At 39.5% G+C, this 19103-nt stretch overlaps 2 protein-coding genes across 4 annotated transcripts in view; both read left to right on the top strand.

Moving 5' to 3' along the window:
* The window catches only part of LOC140284993 (uncharacterized), a 205100-nt gene that overhangs the window by 38181 nt on the left and 147816 nt on the right, over positions 1–19103 (top strand). The gene's annotated exons all lie outside the window — the stretch shown is intronic.
* The window catches only part of sema5a (sema domain, seven thrombospondin repeats (type 1 and type 1-like), transmembrane domain (TM) and short cytoplasmic domain, (semaphorin) 5A), a 128901-nt gene that overhangs the window by 11226 nt on the left and 98572 nt on the right, over positions 1–19103 (top strand). Inside the window, exon 2 of one of the 3 annotated variants that reach the window (XM_072378376.1) lies at positions 10913–10956. The exons of the other annotated variants lie outside the window; for them this stretch is intronic. The gene's annotated coding sequence lies outside the window, so the exon portion shown is untranslated. The remainder of the gene's footprint in view (positions 1–10912; positions 10957–19103) is intronic. 3 annotated transcript variants of the gene reach the window in all.

Here is a 19103-nt window from a genome sequence, read left to right on the forward strand (position 1 = left end):
GCACAAAATGCTGAAATGCTTCTAACGCATCTACATTTTGCCGCCGCGCATGATTACTAAGAAAAAGGTAATGGATGTTAATTGCAGTGTACAGCCATATGATTTACTGTGATTGTTGTTAAGCATTTGTGTCACAATGTGCCTCAAGAAGCATTCCATATTTCTATATCTGCCTCAGTGGCTGGACTATAATTTAGCTACACGTCATTTGGTGTCAGCTTCCTTGCAGTCTGTCACTCAGACATCCACACACACTTGCACACACTCTCTGCCTATAAAATAATGTAACTTGATGAATGAGAAATTCAGATTACCCAGCTCATCTCACTGTACTGTGTATAGTGACAATAAAGGCATTCTATTCTATTCTATCTATTCTGTATTATTTGTTTGAAAAGTGAATGCTTTAAGGCAAGGTTTGTTTTTGTCCTTATGACACAAGGAACGAGCACACTTCAAAGCTTGAATTTACAGTTGGATACACAGCACCGCCTTGCAATAAAGAGCAGAAGATGCACAAATGTAGACATAACGCTAGTGAGTTAGGTTAAGAAGGTTCATTGTTGGAGTCAAACACACCTGGAGGCCACATGTGATTTATCCCGCCCACCCCCATCAGCGTCCTGGGTTGGAAAACTCCAAAGTCATCATTATAGCTAAGGGTGGAGGGGATCATTAAGTCATTATTTATGTGCTCGCTGCTGTTTTATCACCTCCAGACTCAGTCTCACAACACAGACACCCACACTCACAGACCCAGAAGAATAGCATAATTGTCTGAGGCAGCCACGGGGTCGCGTCTAATACAATAAGTGCAGACATTAACAGTCTGTAGAGACCGCTCACCCACCTTTTTTTTCTTTGCCTCTCCTTGTTGGACTTGTTTACACCTTATTTAGGTTTATTTAAATGCTGCTCCCAGGTTGAACCTTCTCTTCCACATTTTCTCCGGCGTGAGGGACAAGGTAGCAGAGGGGAAGTTTTTCCAGGCAATTTCCCTTTACAATAGCAGTAGTTTGCTGGGTGAGCTCAGTTAAAAGCACATCGCAGACGGAACACTTTAAGCTTCCACTCGGTCAATTTCAGCCTCTTCCCCTGCGCCAATTTCATTTATTTATTTATTTGTAACCTGTAAAAGTAGACTGGCTGTTGAGGCTGTTGAGTGTGTGCGAGCTGGTTTATTTCAAGTCGAGTTTAAACCAATCATTGCCCATTCTGTCATTATTTCGCACAGTGGTGGATGATTACAGTCATATGACTGCAGTTTATATTGAATAAAACCAAACAACAAACAAACAAAACAAAAAGAAAACCTCTGAAAACATCGATGTGCGGCGTGGGGGTGGACTAAAAAATAAGACGGCGTGGTGAATTTGATGTTAAACAGACCTGCTTTGTGTTGCACCTGGAGCTTTGCCCTTATGGAAGGCCATGCAGAGTCAGCTCTCTGGACACTGCAGTCTCAGATACTCACAACACCGCTGTTTCCCCTGGTCTTTCCTTTCATTTTTCTTTAAAAGAGGGGGAACTGTTGCTTTTCCAGCTGTGCCCAGCCACCTAGCCCCAAGTCTGTCCCCCTGTTGTTTTCATGTCCTGATTCAATTACCTCTGTGGGACCACTCTTCTTACACATGACACACACACTGTGCTGCAGACATGTGAGGAATTGCAGTTTTATGGCATGTGCTGTGTTATTTATGGAGATCCCAGGCATTCCTCGTAGCCAAGCCACCCTTCAATGCCAATTTTTCTTTGCTTTCTCTGAAGTGCTCTTAAGCTCTTTTTCCTTTCCATCCAAACTCCATGTTCTGGTAATCCTCTCCATTCTCCTCCTCACTCATCGCTTCTTTTGTTCCTGCCTAACCTCTTTAACACCCTTCTCCTCTTAACTCCAACCTCCTCTATCCTTGCCCCGTCCCTCAATTTCACCTCACCCAACCTCTACCCATCATCCTCTCCTCCATTTCTTCCATTCTTTGTTCCTCTATTCCTCTCATTATCACTGGCCTTTTTCCAGTAATCTACTTCAGTGACCCTAAACTTGACTCTTTCTTGCTCCATATTTTGCTCCTCTCCTTTGAAGAGCAGCTCAATGAGAGACTGAAGGCCATTGCTTCATCGAGTTTCGTCTTTGTGACAGCTGAGCAGCTCATTGCCTCCGATAAATTACTGTCTGACACGCAGGCACAGAAAAACATTCTCATGGACAATTTCATGTGTGCGTTTTCACCAAAGCTCACTTGAAAACGTGTATGCATTTAAGGTAATGCATAGACGCACACTGTTAGCCTAAGCTAAACCTACAGCATGCCATCTTTACAGTTAGGCTTAATGGTTAGATATTGTGAATGCTTTTCATTTGGGGTATATTCAATGTGATCTCATGAGAGATTGTGAGACATACTTTATATTTGCACAGTAAATGCTCCAAAATTGTAGTTCTCTACTGTGCTATAGCAGCAGTTTCTCTACCGATGAAGTTCCCATACCGGTTCCGACATGATACTCTCAGTGTAATAGTGTTGACAGTTGCCGGTCTTGACTGGGACAAAAATGCCATATTGGTGAAAGGGGGGCTTGGTGGGTGGCGGTAAACCTTTAACCTTTAAGCAAAAGATTGCTGCCTGGTACTAATTCTGTCCTGCACAACTTTTTTCACAGGCCTTTCATTTTTCCACTTCCACTATACTTCCACATTAACTTCCTTTTCATTGAACAAATGTACAGGGTTAGGTTTAGATGTTCAAAATACATGGTAGTGTCATTTACCACACAGTTTAATACAAATTGGTCGCCATTCCTATTACATAACACTACCTCACCTCGCATAAAACAAGTATGTACCAAAACAATTGTTATTTTACCATTAGTATGCATGAATTGCGAAACTACTTTGTATTAGATATATATTTTTCTAAAATTTAGCAAAAAATATGGCAAATATACAGATAGCACTAAGATATTATTAACATGTTGCTCATATTGACTTTGTAAGGAATGAGTAAGCAGGAGATTGAGCAAATAACAAAAAGAACACACTTTCTTTACAAGATTGTTTGAGGTAGATTTTTAGTGACGATTGTTTAGTATTACCATACTACATAGAAATATTTACTTTGTTTCCATTGACAACGTGCCAGCCCCAGTGCTTTCCCAAGACCCATTTGCACTCATTTAAACTGAAAAAAATATATATCTGACATATCTCTCAGATTTTGGGCTGGTTCTCAAAATAAAAAGCAGACAAAGCTCAGAATCAGAATCAGTATTAATTGTCTTTTATATGTAAACATAATAAAATCACTCTACCTGCTGTAAAATATCCAAGAAAAAAAGGAAAAGAATATATTATCAATGAGTGTAAAGACTGACTGATATATAGCACATTGTAAAGACAACATTAGAGACACCAAATATTAGAATTAGGACACAATAGTAAGAATTACAAACCATACATGCACGTCTGTTTAGAATAAAAATTTATCCTAGGCACAAAAAAAAGCTGAAAAACTTTGTCTGGACTCATATTATTCGTCATTGTTATGCTATATTCCCTGATCTTACCCAGATGGCCATAAAGTGTTTCCTAAATATGAGGCAAAACCTGCTCTGATGCAGTGGATGATTTCTTGCATGGTCTTGCATTATCTCATGCAAGATAAACAGCATCTAGCCAGGAAAAAATGAACCCACAGACTAAGCTAGATTTATGTCTGGAGATGATATAGATCTGCGTCTCACCCCTCTGTGATTGCTGAACATTTCTGTGAAGTGGAGCTCAACATCTGACACTTCTTTCTCCATAGTGTATTTTTGTGTTTTTGTATTGGAGTTTACTGAAAATCTGATAAACTTTATACTAATCACTTGATCCAAAGCCAACACAGAATCTTCAGAATCAGGCCAGAATGATGGCTTTCTGGAGAAATTATGGAGAAAACAGGCATTTTTTTACAAATCTGCACAAAAAAGGGTGTGCAAGTTATAACAAAGTCTTCATCCATGAAACACTGTTGGGCTGAAGTATTTATTTTAAATTATCTTTGCCCACTACTTATTATACTTCATATTTTTTTCTTTATCTCACCATCAGTCAAAGATCCAAAAAATGTCTGAAATAGGGAGCAATAATCACTTTTTACAAGCGAAAGTTGGTCATTGGTCATCATACAATTGTTTCACTTCAACAGAACTTTTTCATAAAATCAGGGTACAATTTTTTGACCACAGAACTCATATATAAACTTATTATATTGATATAGAATTGGTAAATACATTTTAAAAAAAGGATAATCATAACTTGTTTGCAAGTCACCACTGGGTCATTTTTAAATTATTTTTTTCTCATCAAATTCTTATTTTTTGTTCAGTATTCAAAAGTATTGTATGATTATCTGATTATCTGATTCTGTAGAAGAGTCATCTAAATAACAATAAACCCAGAGAAAAAGCCTCAAATATTAAAATTAATCCTGCAAATATAAACAAGGACGTAAGCTAACAAACTCACACTCGCACAGGAACATGTCGGTACAGAGGTACGGAACGCTCAGGTACACATAAACTCATATAATTGGGTCAGGTACACGGTGACTAAGGGCCATCCCAGCAGTAATGGATACATTTGGGTCAGGTAGACAGCTGCACAGGCTTTCAGGTGAGGTAGAAATCATCATGCACACACAAACATATACAGGATGAAACATCTGTTTTGGGCCTGCACTCAAGCTCAGACGGACCCCTCGGGGTGGTGTGTCAACAACACTGAAGACCACACATTAAATACACAGAACTCTTGCCACTGACTCCTGGGGATTTAGAGCAGCGAGGGGGTATTAACCAAGACCACAACCTGTAATTATCATAATTACACAGGAAGGTTTGTCCAAATTAATACATGTCATAATTTGGGGAAAATTTAGGTCAGTCAACCCAAATCTTGTTGTAGAGTGTGCACACGTGTGCACGAGCCCCATGAATATGTATTGTGAGGGCGAGTTAACCCACCCCCCCACCCCCATCCCCCAGCAAATATGAGGCAAAACCTAAACATAGAAAGTGAATTAATACATTAGAGTTAAAAGCGATGAGATTCGGCTTTGATGTTGAGCCATCAAAGGCGTTGTGAAACTGCACAGTTCAGAGGGGCAGTGTTGCACTGTATTGTATATTTAGCTGTGAGCTTAATTTAGACCCATCACAGCCATAGACACATACCATGCCTTCTTCTGTCAGGGAAGTTGATGTAGTTGTTGCTACTGATTAGACGGTATTGTTTTTTGCTCCAGGCTGCCACTTTGTTGTGGTAGCATGTAGGTGTAAAAAGATAGAAAGGGTATAAGGTGTAAAGAAAGACAAAGATTGCCTGTGTGTTTGTCCCTTTGTGTACTGACTTAAGTGTTTGTGCCAGCTTGTCCTTGTATGCGCCTTAATTTCAGCAAGGAGAGCGCTCAAAGCTCCTGCCCCGTACCTGCCCAATCAAGTTAGAGAGAAGTCAGCAGCTATGAAGGTTCAGAGTTGATTCTGGCCCAAATAGAAACCAGCTTCTCATTGTTATTTGGGAAAACTTGGACATACCCCCATAAAACTCATTAAACTCCAACATGAAACCTGAATTACACACATACACGCTCATACACACCTGGACTTCTGCTGCATACCTGCTGACACATCCATTCTTCTAACAATTATAGGCCATCTACCCACCTCCTCACAGGAAGGAGGGATGAGTTTTCTGTAATTCCATCTTTGGTGTTTTACCCAGATGAAAAATGTTAGACACTCTGCATCTGTATATGTGGCAATTTACAGCTTTATAACTCTGTTTGATGTGTGATTTGTCCCGACAGATGGTATTTATGATCACACACTCAGTTCTTTTATACTCAGATGAGCAGACAGGATGTGCATCTTTACTCTTTGCAGCATCTAGTCTTCTTTTCTTTTTTGAGAGAGAGAGGAAAGTGATGACACACCATCAAAGTGATTTCTGTCTGCTACACGGCTCATTTGGGTCAATTAGAAGAAACTCATTATGTGTTGTCAGTGTTTTGGGGGCAAAGTGACAGGGTGCCCCGAAGACTCGCAATTATCTGTCTGCCAGTGACATTCTCAAATATTCCCATAAAACGGCTGAAATGTTTTTTTTGGATACAAGGTAGTTGAAGGCAGTCATGGTGTAAGTTCTCTGTAAAGAGCCCTGTTTTATTGTAGGCTAACTATAGTCTGTACTGTATGCTGTCAATGTGCTGTGGTCTAAAAACACTTTGTTAATATGAGACTGTGATTCATTATTCTTTATTTATGGCAGCACAAGTTGGCTATACATGGTGTTGGGTTTTTCTATTGTTTTAAAAGTATAATTCTTTATGCCTTTGCAGTAAATAAAATGTGCTATATTCAATCATATCTATTTTCAACATAGTGTTGGCAGTTTTGTTACTAATTTAGGCAAACAAGAAGAAGGGACGTGCTCCTTGTCAAGTTTCATATCAAAATTTGTTTCAGCTTGACTTGAATGGCACCTTTCTTCAGTGTGAAATATGGGAAAAGATTAAGAGGGTATCATTTGAAGTAATGAAATGTAATTCATCTACTTCAAGATGTCAAGATGGGAAAAATATATATATCCTGATATACAACCACAACATTAAATCCACTGAAGGGTAAAGTGATTAACATCCCTCATCTTGTTAGCTTGACTTATACCACCCACCTCATCATTGTTGAAGACTATAGCTGTTTTGTCTAGTATTAAAAACCCATTGCGGCGCTTTCCGACAGGCTTCAGTGGTCTCATTTCTCATTTACTTTGAATAATGTGAGATTGTGTCTTGATTAACTGAATTGCGGGTGCTTTGCCCCAGTCTGCTATTGCTGCTCATGGTGGAAAGTTGAGAAAGTTTAACTTTTTAAATAGCATCTCATGCGTCAGCCAAAACAAACAAACAAAAAAAGAGATCTTTAGGATTGAAGGACAGATTATTACTACATATTGGACTGTAACTCAGGAGGGGTTTGATCCCTGGCTTTCTTATTCCAAATGTCTAAGTATTCTGGAGAAAGACACTGCACCTTTACCGAACACTGCATGTATGAATGATAAAAAATAAACACTCCATAGCCTGTAAGACTGTATACTCTAAAAAAAGTGATGCATGAGTGTGGGTTAGTATTGGTGAATGGCTTGTAGTGTGGAATTGTTTTGAGTGATCAACAAGACAAGAAAAGCACAATAATGATGCAGTTTGTTTACTGTTCATAATATTATATATTACATAATAATGCAGTGTGTGCAGCAGTGTACTTTTGTCTTTCCATGGGAGCCTTACTGTAAACATAGCTCAGCTTACTGCTTGAGTCAAATGAGAATGATTTCTCGGAACACGGCAAAGGGCCGAAAGACATTAAATGTTTCCAAATACCAAGACATGAAATCCAGCTACATGAACTAGACCAATTTGCAGATGCCGCATCCTGCAATCTAACATATTGCTATCCGACGTCATGGAGGTTCCAATTCTGTCCCGTGATACACAGTATCAGTTGGCTTTAATGTTGCCGCTGTTCTGTCTATTTTTTATTACATGTCTTCTGTCCTGATACCTAAACCCAACATATCTGCTTGTACATAGCATCATGTCAATATCAGTGCTCATGAATTTTAAACCTGCATAATGCTGCCACATGAAAATCACTAGAACTAATGGAAACTGCGTGCCTGTGATGTTCTTCGGATAAATTCTAACCTGAGGGTTGACGCATCACCTTCAACTTGTCTCGTACACAAACACCCACACTGAAGGATGACTGCTACTGAGACCTGAGACCTGAGACCTTCTCAGACCTACTGAGAAGAGAACATCGTCCAACCTCTGACCCAAGCTTGAACTTCAGCTCCAATGGCCAGAAGTACTCAAATCTGAATATAAACGAGTGTAGTTGCAAGCAGCTAGTCTGAGTCCTCTTTGGATAGAAAGAAATGTATTTCAGACCCTCTTTGAGTTTTATCCCTCTAGTTCGCACCTAAGTGGAAGAATACTTGTTGCATTGCTTTTACTAAATCCTTTTGTATGATCAAACAGGAAAGATGGGAAATGCATCACTTTTACATGTACCAATGAATACTATTAAATTAATTTGGACCAGAGCAAACAGAACATAGGCATGAAAACACCTTTATAAACAGTGTTGAGCTCTCAATGCATTCCTCAGCCTAATTGCATTTCAGCAGTCATTCGTCTAACTCACCTGTATGTCGCTTTATGTTTCTGTTTTTCCTGAAATTAACATACTAAATTAGTGCTGCCCAGTTCCCCAGCAGTGATTTTTTTCTTTTCTTTTACTTTAGTTGTTTAAAGCCTGTCGATAACAAGACAAATAGTGTCCATTCCTTGCAATATGAGCCCACTGCAAATGGCTTTGTCAGCAGTTCCTGTTCCACTTTAAAAGCCTACTTTTACCTTAACATTAAAATGTATTTAATCTAGAGCACATTGAGTGACACTGTGTTCAATGTAGAGCTGCTGCATTAGGCTGAATATGGACAATATAGATGCCAGGACCAATCAGACAAGACAATTACCCAAGCCAGCTTCTTTGTTTCCCCTGTGTGGTCTGAAAAACCTGTGATCTTATCTTTGCCTCATCGACATTCCCCCCAGCCCATCTGTCCATCTCATGTGCCATGTTGATGATTTAGCATTTCTGCGGCGGAGTGGATTAATTGTGCAGTTCACGCTTTCTTTCTGGGGGGGGGGGGGGGGGGGGGGCAGAGTGTCACTGATAGGAATGAGAGACAGTGTGGAAAATTTAGAGTGAGACTTAATTAGTAGGTGTAGCATGACAAGCCGAGGGATCAGCATCAGTGATGACACCCACAGAAAATTTGCATGAACCTCGGATTTTTTTTTTAGTTTTCCGCTAAGGTGAGATGCTCTTCTGTCCTTGTCTACAAAATGTTTCAGCTTTTCAAACCCCCCTCCCTTATGAAATACTACGAAAGTGTATGGAGTTTAAGTATAACAGTTTTTCTGAGGATGGTACAGTAGCTCATGTTAAGTTTGCTTAACATGTGTCACCAATGATCACATCACCATGAGGAACTTATATGGAGAAAAGACTAATTTAGTCAATATTTCTGTCGTGGCCTTTTTTTCAACTTGTGGCCCAATTCACTGTTTCGTATGACCTTCCAAGTGGCATTTGCTGAAGAACTCTTCCTGCAAAAATAGCTTTATCACAATGCTTAATGAGCACATGGTAAGGGACAACATGGTCGCTAAGCCTTTGGACCTAAGCATGTAGACAACGACAGTTACTGATGTGGGTGGTATTATGATATTGTGTGTGGTCTTAAGCTCTTTTACCTTGCAGTAAAACAGCTCTGGTGAATTCAGTACTTTATGAATAGGCAGTGAGTGGGTAAAATTCATGCTGCACAGTGGAGGATGGCATTATGGTTAAATGGTATTTTAACAAAGAAATAAATACATAAGTGATGGAAAGAGATTTAACTAAACTAAAGGTTTATTGAACACTATATGTTTTCCCGTTTTACCAAAGATATTTCGGGGCAATATTCAAGCTGTTATTCTCCTCAAGAGAAAAATGTGTCACACACACATTATGGTGAGGACAAGTAATGATCGATCGCTCCCCCTTCTATTAATAACAGCACCTGTTACCTCTTCGCTTCAGTTTTTTTTTTTTTTCAAGAGTGTGTTGCAAGTTGTGTATGTTTATGCGTTTGTGTATGTGTTTCTTTTCTAAAGAAAAAAAGAAAACAGGCTGGCCTCTCACATGGGTAAAATGCACTGGATCACACGGAAGGAAATGCAATTACTGTCTCCCTGCGGAATCTTAATCACCAAGGCCTGATGTTAAAAGTTATCTTCTTTAATGTGTTGAATTTCAAAGACACACCACAGATCATTTGATTTACTCACCCGCTTCTTCGCAAGATGTAAATAACCTTATTAACTAGCCATTTTTAACATGTGCATCCTGTGAGCTCAAGAAGTGCTACTGACTTTGTTCAAATAGGTTCCCTGAAGACTCACAAGTGAAACTGGCACATTTACAGTGAATACGATTATTTCATCCGTCTGGTCGGGTCGCGGGGAATTTTTTTATTTTTATTTTTTTTAGGTCAACTCGAAAAAAGACTCTCAAAGCAAATGTAAATAGCAAATTAGTTGCGTGTGTGAGTGTTCCTCTTAGGGACCTTTTCTGCCAATGTCACCAACTCCTCCAAGAACAAAAATTAGTTGGTGCTTATGGTGACCAAACTCACGATGCTCTGAAGTATATGCAACCTCAGTTCCTTTTTTTCTGTTTCATTTGCGCTCGATGTGCTGTTTTAGTGGCTGTTTAGTTATAGAAGGTGTAGGCATCAAATCAGTCAGGTTAAGGAATGGTTCATGGCTTGGTTTAGAGAACACTGCATCACAAAGCAGTGCCCTGGAATGATCAGTGGAATGGAAATACACCTTGAAAACTGAAACTTGAAAACTATTTGTGACAAACAGTTAAATACGATGCACATGTGGTGTAAACAGGCAGATCTTAATGAAGCAAAATACCGCTTCTGGGATCCTGGTTAGGCTCAGCGGTAAATTGAAAATGAGGTGGAGTTATGGCTGATAGATCCAGAGACTCCTCTGTAGATAAGGTGTGCAGGTTAGTTATGAAAGTGGCTAGAAGTCTTTGGCATCTCTATTTTTGAGTAGTCCATTCAGCTCTCAGTGAAATGCAATCCTTCAAACTCCTCAGTGGCACGCAGAGAGAGAAAGAAAGAAAGGTTGAGAGGCGAGTGAAAGGGAGATGGGTCTCTTTGCTTCGTCTAACAGAGACACGATCACATTGGATGCCTGCAGGCTCCGTCTCAGACTCTGCTCCTCTGTTGTTCCAGTTTACCCTTGGGAGACAAGTTCAGGGAGGCGGAGGCTTCAGCAGGTACACACATGCATACTCAAAAACTATTGAAGACCACATTGGCCACATTCTCTTTTTGTTTAAATGTTGCTTTTAACCAAGCCTATCTCCCTTTTGCATCAATGCTCTAACTTTCTGCTATTATGCCTATCTGTTAAGGGGATAGAGGCTAGACACTCAACAGACGTACAGGGATGCACACACGTGCACACACCCGGGTAATTAATTGGTTCCAGTGGAACCAAGAGCTAATTTACTATCACTCCTGACATATTTCTTAAGATACAAAAATATGACTCATCTCCAGACAGCATCCTTATGACTCCTTCCCCATATGCATGTCCCTTATGTGTTTCAGAGTATGCATGTGCATGTGTGTTTGTGTGTTTTCTGCCAAAGAGGTTGCTGTTGTTGTTTTTCAGGCATATAATTACCATGCTGTAGGAGTTGGCAGCCTGTTAGGCTTGTTATCTTAGATGTGTTGATTGCAAGTAACATGTGGTAAGATTGATTGTTGTACATTCATTCCTGTCCCCTTGCCTCCTATTTGGTTTAAACAATGGGAACTTTTGTTAGTGAAAGATCAGGTTTAAAATGCCAGAGCTTTAGCTGTTTGTCATTCAAACTGGATGTGAAAGTGTGGAAAAACTGATGGAATGTCAAAAACTGACCAACTTTACTAGACAAAGGCCACTAATAAAATGCTATGTTTATGGTACTATATATAAATATCACAGAAACATATTAATCATTGCTAATTTCTTCTTCAGTTGATCTACTAACTATATTATCTTGGAGCTATAGATTTAAAAAAGGGGAAACATGGGGGAAAAATTTGCAGCTTTTTTTTTATCAAAACACACTAAACGAGAGTGGATTAGCATGTTTTTTTTCTTTTCCCTCACTGGTGTGCAGGGTATTAAACTTTTAGGAAACAAGTATCCAGCATTTTAAATATTAATTTCAGGTATTTGTTTCACAATTCAGCAAGTTATGATAATAATATAATTATAATTATGTGACCTTTTTGCTGCCATAGGCATACAGCCCATGCATTAGAAGATGTGGCTGCTCCATATCTACTTCATAATAGTGTAGGGGACAAAATGTATTAACATGTTTTTTTAATATACTGAATGATTGAAATGATGGAATATGTCTTACTCATCCTTTGCTTTAAGTGAAAATATGCCTCTGACTGTAGTGGTAGGTGTAACATGAGAGTAATTGTGGAAAAGGGGATCGTAAGCCTTGAATCAAATCTTGGACAAACCATTGTGAGGCAAAATCTTTTATATAAACCCTAGGCTCTTAAAGTAAAAGGGGAAGTATCACCCATTGGTTTATGTGCCAACATTCTATTCCTCTTTGCAGTTACATGATAGGCTCCCTGGACATTGGATACACTGCATGTTTAAGGGGCTTTTACATCGGAATGTTATTCAGATCAAGAGGTTCATCCTTTTTACACAGTAATTTATACAGTGTATACTAAGGACAAAGCACATTATTTGTTGCCTGTGATTAGCATAATTGCTTTATAGTTATAGTGCTTTATAACTATATATTTATTTAGAGCCCAACCATGTACTCTATTTTTAATGCCGAACCCTAACCAACCATAGCTGACAGCAAAGTTAAAAAGAAAAAGTTTTTTGATGATATTGGGTTGGACAGGACACAAACTTGGATCTTTTTCATGACAGTGTGATGTGTAACATCATTCATTCTGTTCTGCACCACTCTAAGCATGGTTTGAACGTATAATAGTTGTGCAAAATCCTCTTTTGACAGGGACAGTTTCACATATTACTAAATTTAGGAATGTTCCAAATTTGAAAGCTCTATCACAATTTTGTAGCTCAGAAAATGTTGTAATTGTACCATTTTTGAGCCTTGAGCCTTTCTCACGAGACTGCTACATTTCTCTCTTTTTACATGGAAGGATGAGCCTGGGCTCTGCCTATGATGATATTGTAGAAGTTGACAAGCCCTTCAAGGTAACAGTTTATTGATACTGCTCCACTTCTGGAAGGTAGAAAACAGATTCTAATCTTTGTGAATACCAATGACCTTTGAATAGATTTGTCAAACAGTATTTACACATTTATTAGCAATGGAATAACGTGATCGTTCATTCATAATAATGTTTTTGGCCACCAGATCAATATGTTTGTCCAAATTAATGAGGTAAACAAGGTTCTAAATTTCTGTTGAGTAACAAATATTGATTATAGTACCTTCAATAATTATGTGAAATTACATTAATGAGTAAATTCCAATATTAAGCCTAATCGTAATAATGCAACTGAGTAAATTGTGTTTGAATGCAGTGCAAGAGTGAAGGGTTTTACTTTACACCTCTGCTCGAGAAGCTCCAGCAGTACAAACAGTAAAAAGCTCTGAATATTTACAGCGAATGCAACCGAAGAGACCCAACGTCGTCTGTAAAATCAGGAAAAGATTTCATCCATCACCCCCCCAGTCATACTGTGTCATCGCTAAAGCTGATGATTGATTGCGATATTAGTAATTGGATGATTCAAAACTGCAGCCTCCTGTGCAGAACAAAAAAAAGGGAAGAAAAGTCTGTACTCAGTAATTTCATATTCTCAGCTGAATGAGAGGAATTTACCCTTGGATGACTGTAATTTTCTTTTCATTTATAGTCTGGCAAACGTCAAAGTAGCATTTCCATGACCTTTGGGGGGGGGTATAGATCAATGGGTTGGTCTTGTAGTTAGTAGTTACCCTTGATACTGACAGGGCAGTGAGTGCCCACATTCCGTTTCTCCACCTCAAAGGTTCACAGGGCAAGTGTGAATTCAAGTCGGTTTTACTCTTTGCATGTGTCCACAGCTGTAGACGTTGATAGTATAATTTTGCGCCCAGTGAGACAGCCGACTACCCGTTAGCCAAGCATGTAATTAAAGCTTTAAAAATGTCGCCATACCTCAGTGAAGGGCTTTATGCACGTTATCACTGCGGTACCAGGTGAGTGTGCATTTGCAGTTTCAGTGTTGGTGTTTCCTGTATGCATGGCAAGTTATTTGTATGCAAGTCTTGGAGTGTTGTGGTCATCTTTGCAACCACTTCCTTGATCAGTCACTGGATGACATAGCTCCCGTTTGCTGGATTGGCTTTGCTAATGAAGATCAAAGGTGGGCAGAGAACAAAGGCTTTGAGGCGCACAAAATCTGTCATGCCTGTGCAATACCCTGATCAGCCTAGGATGTTTATGTTCAGACCCGGCTCTCAGTGAAATGTAGTTTTAAGCTCTATGGTGACAAACTCTGGGTTTCATCTCTGAGATTTAAGGTCTCCAGTTTTGTAATGTGTCTGTGACAACTTGGTCCCTGTGAACAACATTTTCTTAACACTTTGAGCAGCTCAGACAGTTGCCTCGGGGTCTAAACAATGTGTCAGAGCCGCTGCCTCCACAGTCGATCAGTGCCAGGGTCAGGAACAGGACTTTTTTTTTTCCTTTTTTTTTCAGGTGGATCATCTAATACAGATATCTGTGGCAGCAGTATGGTCATACTGTAGTGATTCGGACAGGTTTTGAGTTTGTGGACTGAAGGTAATTGGTGCTGAAAGGCGGAGTATTTCTTGTACATAGAACCTGATAGCTGATCCTGTCACTGAGCTGAATGTAGCACAGTCTTTTGTCACTGACAAAGAAAGCTGTTAGCCATGGCTAAACCTCTACAAAACATATCTTATCTGTAACTGTTATTTGATAAGCTTTAATAGGAGGTAATAGTTTTTTGTTGTTGTTGTTGTTACTGTTTTTTTCTTACATTTGACTTTGACCTAACCCAGACGAGCTGTTTCCAAACTTTTGGCCAAACCGTGTCAGCCAGAAAGTGGCAATTGCTTCATAACTTTTCATTGATGTTTTTTAAATAAAAAAAAAAAAGAGAAAAAAATACACAGCAGACACACGCAAAACAACATACGGTAAATAAGGAATTTCAAAGTTGCCAGTGTAAGTCCAGTCTCTGCCTTACCTCGACCTAAATGTGGAGGTAAACAACCTTAGCTCTGCACTCCAAGGTCTACCAAACTGGATCTTATGCAATGGTTTTAAAGCAGAGGTCATATTGAAGTACCTCTAGCAATCACGAAGGCAGCAACATCAACAAAGGCCCAAGTCGCTCTGGTAATTGTTGTCTGGTGGTGTGTGAGAGCTTTTCACAAGTATGTTTGTCTCTTTTTAAGGTTGTTGTCACTCAATGCCATGTATTGGATGGTGTGGACATGGAGTTGTTTTTTTACAGATAAACACAAGCAGACTGTATTCAGGAGCTTGATAAATCATCTGCTTGAGTGTTAGAGTGTGAGAGAGCCGAGTAAAAATAACAGCAGAATTTGGGAACCTCTGGAGATTTAGGGTGGGACTCTGTTAAAATTGCTGGGTGTGTTTTTGAGCAGGACAGTAGAGAGAGTCAGAGTGTGTGTGTGTGTGCGCGTGTATGGGTGCGTGTGTGTGTGTGGCTCGGTGAGTGTGTGCAAATGTGTGTGATCTATGTCCCAGATTTATCTGGACCAGAGCTGTGGTTGTGGTCAGGCTTGTCATCAAGGCCGGTCAAAAAAAGCCTTCCAACAATACAGTACACACAGCCTTTGGAGTGTTCATTGTGTTTTTTAGCTTATACCAAAAAAAAGAAAAATACTACAGAGGCCATGCTGTGCACAACCATTACTCAGGAGCAGAGCAGGGTGACATTATCTTAAATTGACCCCAAGAAGATCTGCTGAGAAAGTGTCTGCAGAGGTTTCGTACAACAAACTTTAACAAAGTAGAAAGTCTGCAATTACCAATTCACCACCAGAAACACTCCCATTACGTCCCATCCCCAGGACCACAGGCTTCATCAACCTTGTCCCTTCCCTCCATTTTCAGAGAGCAGTAAATAAACAGAAATTTGTGAAGTTCTGTTTTTTCCCCTTTATCATATGCAGAGGTCCCAAACCCAACAACAGATTGGAATCGTCATTCCGACAAGGAAATACAGATTCACTATTTGCTCAATTTAACGTCACTTCCAATTTAGAGCTGTTTGCGGAACGTAATGAAATTTGGCCCCAGTGTCAGATTATCTTTGGGTAAAGATACAATATTCCACTAAGGATATGCAATGAATTTTCAACCAGATACAGACACTTCCTGCTGCTGTGAGGTGGAAACCATGTTTGTCCTTATGCTAAAGGTAAAGGACACTTTCTCACCATACTGATAAAGATGTATTTTAAACATGGCAGTATGGAGAATAGTTTCACTTTCTGGAACAACCTTTTGTGTCTTTGTATGTTTGTCATTGAGGAATTAATGTTAAAATACAGAACTCCACCAACTACATTTGACATGTAGTTTTAAGATTGCAGATTCAAAATTGTGGAACCATTAACCTGCTGAAAAGTTTAAAGTGTAGGAGGGAGGAAATATCTTTAATAAGAGAGCAGGACTATACTGAGCTCGTGCGGTAGATTTGTTGTTGCATCTCAACATCAGTAAGAGCTGCAAAGTAATATATAATACATTGTATATAAAATACAATAACATGAAACCACTGTCCCCGATGTGGGACTACTTTTTCTCACACAGAAACAGGGTGACTTACTCAATCCAACTGCAGAGAGAATTCAGCAGAGAATAACAAACCCGCAGTGTTAAATGCATTCTGGGGCTGGAGAAATCTGGAAGAGATGTTTACTTAGCAGTACACACACGCATACACACCCGATGTGTGTAGAGAGAGAGAGAGACGAAAAGACAAACTGTATATGTGCACATTTGATTTGTGCCCCAAATGCCACACTGTGCACTCCCGATAAAGCTACGAAACAAACAAGCCGTCTGATCCGAGTGCACTTTTCAGTCCCACTTTAAGAGACACAAACATTTCTGACACCCCCCCCCCTCCCACACACACACACAACCCCCTCCGGGTCAACAAGCGGAAACGGCCCTGCTGTGCGACGATGAGCCTTTTGATGGAGAAATCATCACTCCATCATTCCCTCTGTTATTCTTCGCTGAGCCTGTGAGACACCCAGCGGACTGAGGTGCACTACAAGCATAAACATTGAGGGAAAAGGTCAATGGAAGGCAGACATGGAGGGGACAAGGGACAGATAATATTAGCAGACTGAAAAATCTCACCATGTACAAGAAACACAGACAGAAAAGGAAAAAAGTCAGACCACTGGCCACTCGGTCAAACATGTTGTTTTATGCAGCATTCAGTCACTCGGTCGGCAGCTTGTTCTTTTGTCCAATTATTTGTTTGTGAAGCTGCCAGCCTGAAAGCAACTTTTCAATTATTAGTCATTATTTAATTCTTCTATTAACCAGTAACAAAGTTCAGTCACAACCTGATCAGTCACTGTGACATTCAGAAATCAATCATCTGTCCTTTTACAGCAAAGTAAAGAGCAAATATCTCTGTCATTTCTCCATGTCCTCTGGACTAAACACAAGAAGCCAAACTCACAGAAAGCAATTGTCAGACAAAGACCTAGAACAATAAACAAAAAGCGGCAATAACCCGCCTGATAGACAGAGTGATAAACGGCTGAACACCCAATCAATTGCATTCAAACACATACGCAAATAAGCGCTCTGCATCACAGACATTGAGCTTTATAAGGCAGTCCAATCGTGTCTTTGTGTGCTCTGGTCTAAAGCAAAGTCTGGGTGTATTTTACTGGAGTTCTTGTCTGTGTGTGTGTGTGTGCGTGTGTGTGTGTGTGTGTCCTGTCTGGCCAGAAAGAAAGAGCAGTGAGATGGAGAGGCATCTATCAGCACTGTGGTGTGACCCCCGATCTCACACTCCCCTGACTGTGTTTGGACAGATGGATCATCGCTGCACCACTCACATCTGACAAATGTGTTTGTAGCATGTGAGCCTATGAGTGTGTTTGTGTGTCAGTTGTGTCTATGTGTCAATTTGACGAATACAAAGCCAACATTTATTCGGGAGCCTATTCATTATGTATAGTGCAATTTACCCACCACAAAGTCCCCCTCAGACAAAATCAATAGTGGTGTTGATATGATCCTCTCTCCACTCGTTACTGCAGGAAGAATTCAATTGATTAGTTAGCTGACACCTCAGCTCATCCTATCCCATCGGTGTGTGTGTGCGCATTGTCTACATGCAACTGAATTAGTCATCATCTACTTTTACATTTTTCTTTGCATCTATATAATCATCCCAAGGCTGTCAAATAATATGCAGGGTTTAAAGGTTGGTTTTGTACAGACATCCAAGCTTCAATTTAAGACCTTCAAAATTACAGAACCTGCATGCAAATGTATTAAATTGAATTAGTTAGGTAATACAAACAAGATGTAATAACAGATGACATTTTGATTAGTGAGCTCGATACTGACTGCCGGCTCAGGGTTTACACATGAGAAAACAAATAAGATTTTTTGTCAAAATGTCTGATTATTTTCCCCAAATTGCTACTTAAAAAAAAAATCTCAGATTGGTTCTCTTCTGAGCATTATTGAGCATCTACTAATTCACCAATATAACATTTGTGACAGTTTAATCTAATGCAAAACATATGCATGTAGTGGCTTGCAAAGGAAAACAAAATGTAGCAATTTTGCAATGTTTGAGCTTGTGTGACAGTATCCAGTGATGCAAAATATATGTTTGTCACGATTTTGAAAGGCAAACATAAGCATAAAACTATTCTGTAGCTCTGGAAGTCTAGTCAACCTTTATAATCTTACAGTGTTTATTGTAAAATAACCCATTTTTGTGGAAGACTGTGCAGTGACTTTCCAGAACTTCACTTGTTGCATGTTGACGGTCAGATTATACAATTTATTTTTAGCTTACAGACAGTCACCTCACTTTTGTAAATGTTGTCCTTGCTCTAACCACCAAATTATAGTCGTTTGTTTATTTTTGGGTTTTCAGCAAGGAACTGGATTAAGTCATCGTGAAGTCATTCATTGGTATGAGAACTGCTGTTTTGAAGCCTTTTCTCTGGCACTTGGATGTTGCCATTTTGGTTATTTTCAACAAGAAGTGACCATATTAGAAAGAGAGTTGTGCTGCAGAGTGATGTCTGAAATTTGACTGGACAAAAATCTGTGTCTTTGATCCCTAATGTCTACTAAACAGCCAAATAGGTCCTTTGTTTAT

Source organism: Leuresthes tenuis, unplaced genomic scaffold (genome assembly GCF_036924035.1).
Source record: "Leuresthes tenuis unplaced genomic scaffold, fLeuTen1.0.hap1 SCAF_24, whole genome shotgun sequence".
NCBI classification, from domain to species: domain Eukaryota; kingdom Metazoa; phylum Chordata; class Actinopteri; order Atheriniformes; family Atherinopsidae; genus Leuresthes; species Leuresthes tenuis.